The 5422-nt window shown below is 57.9% G+C and overlaps 1 long non-coding RNA gene across 1 annotated transcript; it reads left to right on the top strand.

Moving 5' to 3' along the window:
- Positions 1–3361: 3361 nt before the first annotated feature.
- On the top strand, positions 3362–5174 carry LOC146588830 (uncharacterized). Its single transcript, XR_014897347.1, has 2 exons — positions 3362–3557; positions 3885–5174. It is a non-coding gene; the product is annotated as an uncharacterized LOC146588830 (long non-coding RNA).
- The last annotated feature ends 248 nt before the right edge of the window (positions 5175–5422 follow it).

Here is a 5422-nt window from a genome sequence, read left to right as displayed (position 1 = left end):
CGCAGCCGCCGCGCTCCGCTCAACACGCTCCCTGCAGCCAACCGCACGCGTTTTCCCCTCCCCGATCCCCGGCCCCAGCTCTTAGCTGCTGTCGTATCCAGCGCCGGGGCTGTGATGGTTCCCATCTGGAGGCGTCTAAAATGCCGGGAGCTTTGCACAGCTCTCGGCGTCATCCCCATCTCCCAGGCCCGGACGTGGCCCCTGTGCAGCAGGAGGGAAGGTGGCTGCGCCGCTTCGCCACGCGAGCAGCAGCGGCTGTCGCGCGAGACRCGTGGGTCGCGCCAACCCGCCGGGCCAGGGCAGCCGCCCGCTGCCTCCTTCCCAGCTGCCTGTTGGAGCAGACCATTTCGGCAGCGTTCCCCTCACTCCCCATTGGAGCAGAGCGTGCTGTCTCTGAGCTGCGGCCGGGGAACAGCCGGGGTCTAAAGCCAGTTTCCCGCACAGCCCGAGAGGTTCAATCCAGAACGGGAAGGCTGCGGGAGGAGTAGGATCTGCATCCCCATGCAGGGGCACGTTGAGTCCAGCTCCAGCAATCTGCCCAGTCTGACTTTTTCCCTTCAGTGAGCAAATATTGTCATCTGGAGCAAGGTCTCAGAGTCCTTCCGCTGTTGGGAAACCTCTTTTTTTCCCCGCAGAGCAGTGTCCGCTTGGGTAGCTGCTGCTTGCACCCGATGGCCATGGTGCCCCACAACCCGTACGGCAGCGCGGCACGCCGGCACTGCAGGCAGGCCCGCCCGTTCGGACACAAAAGCAGGAATAGGAGAAATGAGAGTGAGGCCACTTCTGGCAAATGCCACGACTCCAGTGCCGCACGGATGGAGCCGTGACAACGGCAGGAGAGCTGGCACAGGCGAGGTACGGAGAGTCTGGCCAGCCCTCGGCGCTGTAAATTAAAGAGACAAAGCAGCCACAGAGCCATGAAAATAGGTTGAACGCGTAGCAAAGGCAGTCTGAGGTATGAACCGGAGGTCGCAGACCGAAGGTGAGGTAGGACCTGCTGGTGATGCGTCCAGATCTGCTTTGCCACCAAGCTAAGCAGAATAAACTCCAGAGAAAGGCCCTAGGAGGGAGGATTAGAAGATTGGATTTTAGCKTGGAATATGTCCTGGGCAAGAGAGACTGCCTCTGCAGAGGGAATGAAGACACCTCGGTTTTTGTATGCAGAGTCCTCGGGTCATTTTATAGCTGGGGGCCGATCATATTTGTCCTCACTTCTGGTGTCCTAGCATCTCATGGCCAGTGTCACTCCTGATGTACTGCAGGGTGACAGCGCCTGTAATCAGGCCCGGGGTGGAGGCCGCAATGGGCCACCAAGAATTTAACACGCTCATCCTCTCCCAACTCATCCGCACCAGCTTTGGGAGGGCTCTGCTGGGGGGATCAGAATGTGAATAATTAGCGATGCAACCCCTAACTGTACGGCCCTCATTACACAAGCGTTTGCAGACTCTGGATTCCTTTGCAGCTGGGTTTCTGTGGACTCCCCCTCTCCGCTTGCAGAAATGAAACGATGAGCACAGAAATGTGCTCCGGGGCTGGGGACACTGCCCACTCGTCCTGACTCTGTTGCTGGGGCTGATCACTCACCTCCTTTAAAAGCAGCCCACAGGCAAATGGTCCAGCCAYGGGTTATATCTAATTTCACACTGTCACCCCACTCTCCTCTGACATGGCTGAAAAGTGAGAGCTGTTCCTCTAATGGCAGCTCTGGGTCTCGGCTGCACGAGGGATCTTTTAAGTTCATTGACTGCAAATTGACTCCCATCAGAAATGCTAGGCTGGATACGGAGTTGGTGACGGCCCTGGAGACGCAGAAACGCAGTGTGCAAGCGGCTCCGTGCCATGAGGACGAAGGGCAGTGAGGGCCCTGGGACCAGAGCTAGGTGTGCAGGCACGCTCAGCTCTGCGTCCCAGCCCATCTTTGATGTAGGCTCCTGAAAGCGTTACTGTCTGCTCATCACTCAGCRGTTGGAAGAACCAGCTGGCTGGACTGGACCCTACTAAGTCCAACACATTTTCGCTGCTGCTGCTGTCCCTCCTACAGAAGCAGATGAAATTTCAACCTCGATGTCGGAAATCAATCCCCTGTAAGAGGCCCTCYGCTACCTTACCCTTAATGCCTGCCCATCTTCCTCTTCTTCCTCCCTGTCATCCATCTTTAGTCTGAGAGAAACATTGCCCCAGAGAGAAGAACTGGGAGAAATGAGAAATGCAGAAACCCTGGAAGCAGGGAAGGTTTCTGTACTGCTGGGCTCATTCCCCAAACCTGGAAAGATCATTCCTGCCTGCCATAGAGTGGAATAAATCCAGAGCAGCTCTCATGTGGAAGTTGGACCCAAAGCTTCATGACTGATACTGCCCTAGGCTCTAGTCCCACTGGGAGCCAGATGAGCTGGGGTTTTCAGGCTTTGCTTCAACTGTCTTGGAGGGCATCCGTGTGTGTGTGTGTGATTTGCTGGGTTTTGATGCGTGGGACACTCTCCGTCCTCGCTGRGAACCTGGCAAAAGCAGTTTGCCCAGGCACAGTCAAGCTGCAATCRTAATTCAATCCAACTGCTGCATCCCATTGCCCCTCTGCAAAAAGGGAATGTGACCAGGGCAGACTCCTGGAAGGGATGGTGCTTGGTGGCTTCCCCTTGTAGATCTGGCTATAGCCCTCCAAGACAGGGCAGGGAAGAGGCTGAGCAGATCTGTGCGGATCTTCTTCCTGCGGGAGGGTGGCCATGGAGAGCACAAGGTGCTCTGAGTGTCCCAGCTGGCCTGCAGGTGCTGGTGGCCAGGAGGTAAGGAGTTTGAAAGGGTGCATAGGGAACAACTGCAGGCAACTAGGTCTTCAACGTAAAGGGGCAACACTTGGCTCTCACGTGGCTGCAGACAAATCTTGGTATGATTCGTAAGAGATGTGCTCATGGAAGAAATTTCCTCTTGCCTAAATGGACCAGGCTTTGTGCTCTGAGTGCCTGCACAGCTRGGCTGGAGGAACGAATTCTTCATCGCGGTCTGCCTCCTGAACCTGCTCCACACCGTGAGGGCCAAACGCCCGGCCAGGAGGATCACGGGCTGCCTGCCCACGTGTCGCTAGCGGCGAGCGTGGGAGACGGGGCTTTGCGCAGCAGAGCTGCCCGGAGGCTCCCGGCCCGCGCGCGCTGCGCCTGGCTCGCGCCCCTCTCTGCCGTTCCCATCTGGAGTCTGGCGCATCCAGCCCGGAGCTGCGAGCAGCGCKCCGTTACCCAGGCATGTATAATTCRGGGGCTGAGATAAAAAGGGACGTGCTAGCCCACTTCCAGGCCCTAAATTTAGACAGCGTAGAAAGCACATGAATATGCAGCAGCAGCGCGCGGGCTGCTGGGAGCGGGGGGCCTGGTCCCCTGGCACACGGGGCACTGGATGTGCCCCGCCGCGTCCTTGAGGCAGAGGAGGCAGTCACGTTCCCCACTCCAGGGGCTTAAGGAAAAGCTCTGCTGTTTGGCCTCAGACCACCGATCGGCACAAATAAAAGACAAGCTTCAGTGGGATCCCGAAAGTTGCCAGCTGGATCCAGTGCTGCAAGAGAAGAGGTCAGCGCCCATAAATTGCTCGCTGATCTCAGCTTGGCCTCTCACTCGGGCGCTGAGTACTCGTGAGGTAGCTGTCATCCGTGCCAATGAGTCGGCAGCTCCCAAGAGGTCGCTTTTCTGTTCGGTGCCGGCGCGTCTCGAGAGGCCGCCCTGTGCATTTGCTAGGGGCCCTGGTCTGCCTGGAGGAGCGCGGGCATGCGGGGCAGCTTGGACACTCGGAGAAGACCCCTCCGTGGGCATCTGGGCAGGGAAGGAGGTGCCCTGAGATGTGCCAGCTCTCGGCACACATGCAGACCCCAAGAAGAGCTCCCGTCTCTCCCCCAACAGATAAAATGCTCCATATCTGTGCTCTGGGGCTGGTTCACGTATGCGTGGGAGACGTTTGATCAGGCGAGCTCGAAGCAGCTGCTGTCCTGTGCCTTCTGCGCACGCTGCCCTCCTGACCCCCCACCCCAAACCTGGTGCCTTCCTTTCCTCCAGAAGCTGTTGCCTCCAGCTAAGACTTCTGACCAGTCCTTTCCTCAGAGGGGAGGATGCCCAGCAGCAAACTGGTTTCATGCATAGTGCTGTGAGGTCTCAGCGGGAACTGCTGAAATCCTGCCTGCCGCTGGGCTCCAGCTGCTCCTGGGAGCGAGCAGGGAGGTGGGGGTTGTCCAATGCTCCAATGCAGACCCCAAAGGCTCAAGTTCTGCACAGTTTGCTTTGCCCCCTCGGGTCCCCTTTGATGGTGCCACCAGATGGCAGTGCCGGGATGACACCAGCGCRCTAGGTTCCTCCCAGCTGGGAAGGAGTGAGGGTGCCCAGCAGCAGCAGACAGACCGGTCCCTGGGCTGTCCCCAGGCAGCACGAAGCTCTGCCAGCACTGCCGCTGCCCATTTCGTCTTCCTTCATGCCTAAACCTGAAGAAAGCTAAGTCTGTTTTTCCTGGCAGTCTGCTTTTTCTGCTTTCCTGGGTTTTCTGCTATCTCTGCAAAGCTGTGGCAGCAGGGCATCCTGCAGCCGCTGGCCCTGGCTGCAGCCTTGCCTCTCTTCTCCCTCCCTCACAACGTCGCAGCGTGGGGATGTGTCCAYGCTGCTCACACTTGCCTGGCATCGCTGGGCTCTCAGGCCTCCCCCTGAGCTGGCCAGGTCACAGCCACCCGCTGCTTTTCATCCCCATGGCCCCAGGGCAGCACCACCCTGCTAGCCCCCTTGGGTTGAAGGGCAGGGAAGAGAGGAGCCCTCCAAACAGCTTTCAGGGCCACTTCTCCAGCTCACAAAGGGTTTTCCTGGTGCGGCAGGGGATGCCACCCATGCTGCTCCTCAGGAGAAGAGCTGGGACTTGCCAAAAGAGCCTGGTCCCTATCGCCAGCAAGACGGGACCAAGGGAGGCCTGCAGATCCTACTGGAATGAGCTCCTGGGCATGAGCCCTTGCACTTCGTAGGAGAAAAAGGACAATGCAAGGGTGAAAGCAAAGTGCTTTAGAGACCCCTTTGAGCCTCTGCTTGCATGGGAGAGGAGCACGCAGTGAGCAAGGAGGACAGAGAAGCGTCATACACAGCATATAAGAAGAGAAAGATGCCAGGCCCCRGGGCTCACCGAGCAGTTTACTGTTGAAAATAAAGAGTCCTCACACATTTAGACTTTGTGCTGTCTGTAGGGTCCATTTCAAACCCAGGAGTGTGTTGGGCAGCAGTTCGGGTAACGCCTAACGAGCGCACACCTACACTCACAGAGAGTCTTGTGCTAGGCTGCAAGGTTCATTTATTTCTTTATTGCTCTGGGTTTCTCGGTCAGTCCCCCAGCATAACGTCCAGCCGGCCGAGGACAGCGCCCGGTGCCCTGTGATTCTTTACCACGGCCATTTTGCCGCGGTGTCTTCCGG

The sequence above is a fragment of the Rhea americana genome, unplaced genomic scaffold (assembly GCF_003343005.1).
Source record: "Rhea americana isolate MKP2758 unplaced genomic scaffold, rheAme1 scaffold_494, whole genome shotgun sequence".
Taxonomy (NCBI): domain Eukaryota; kingdom Metazoa; phylum Chordata; class Aves; order Rheiformes; family Rheidae; genus Rhea; species Rhea americana.
This window is presented reverse-complemented; position numbering and strand designations above follow the sequence as displayed.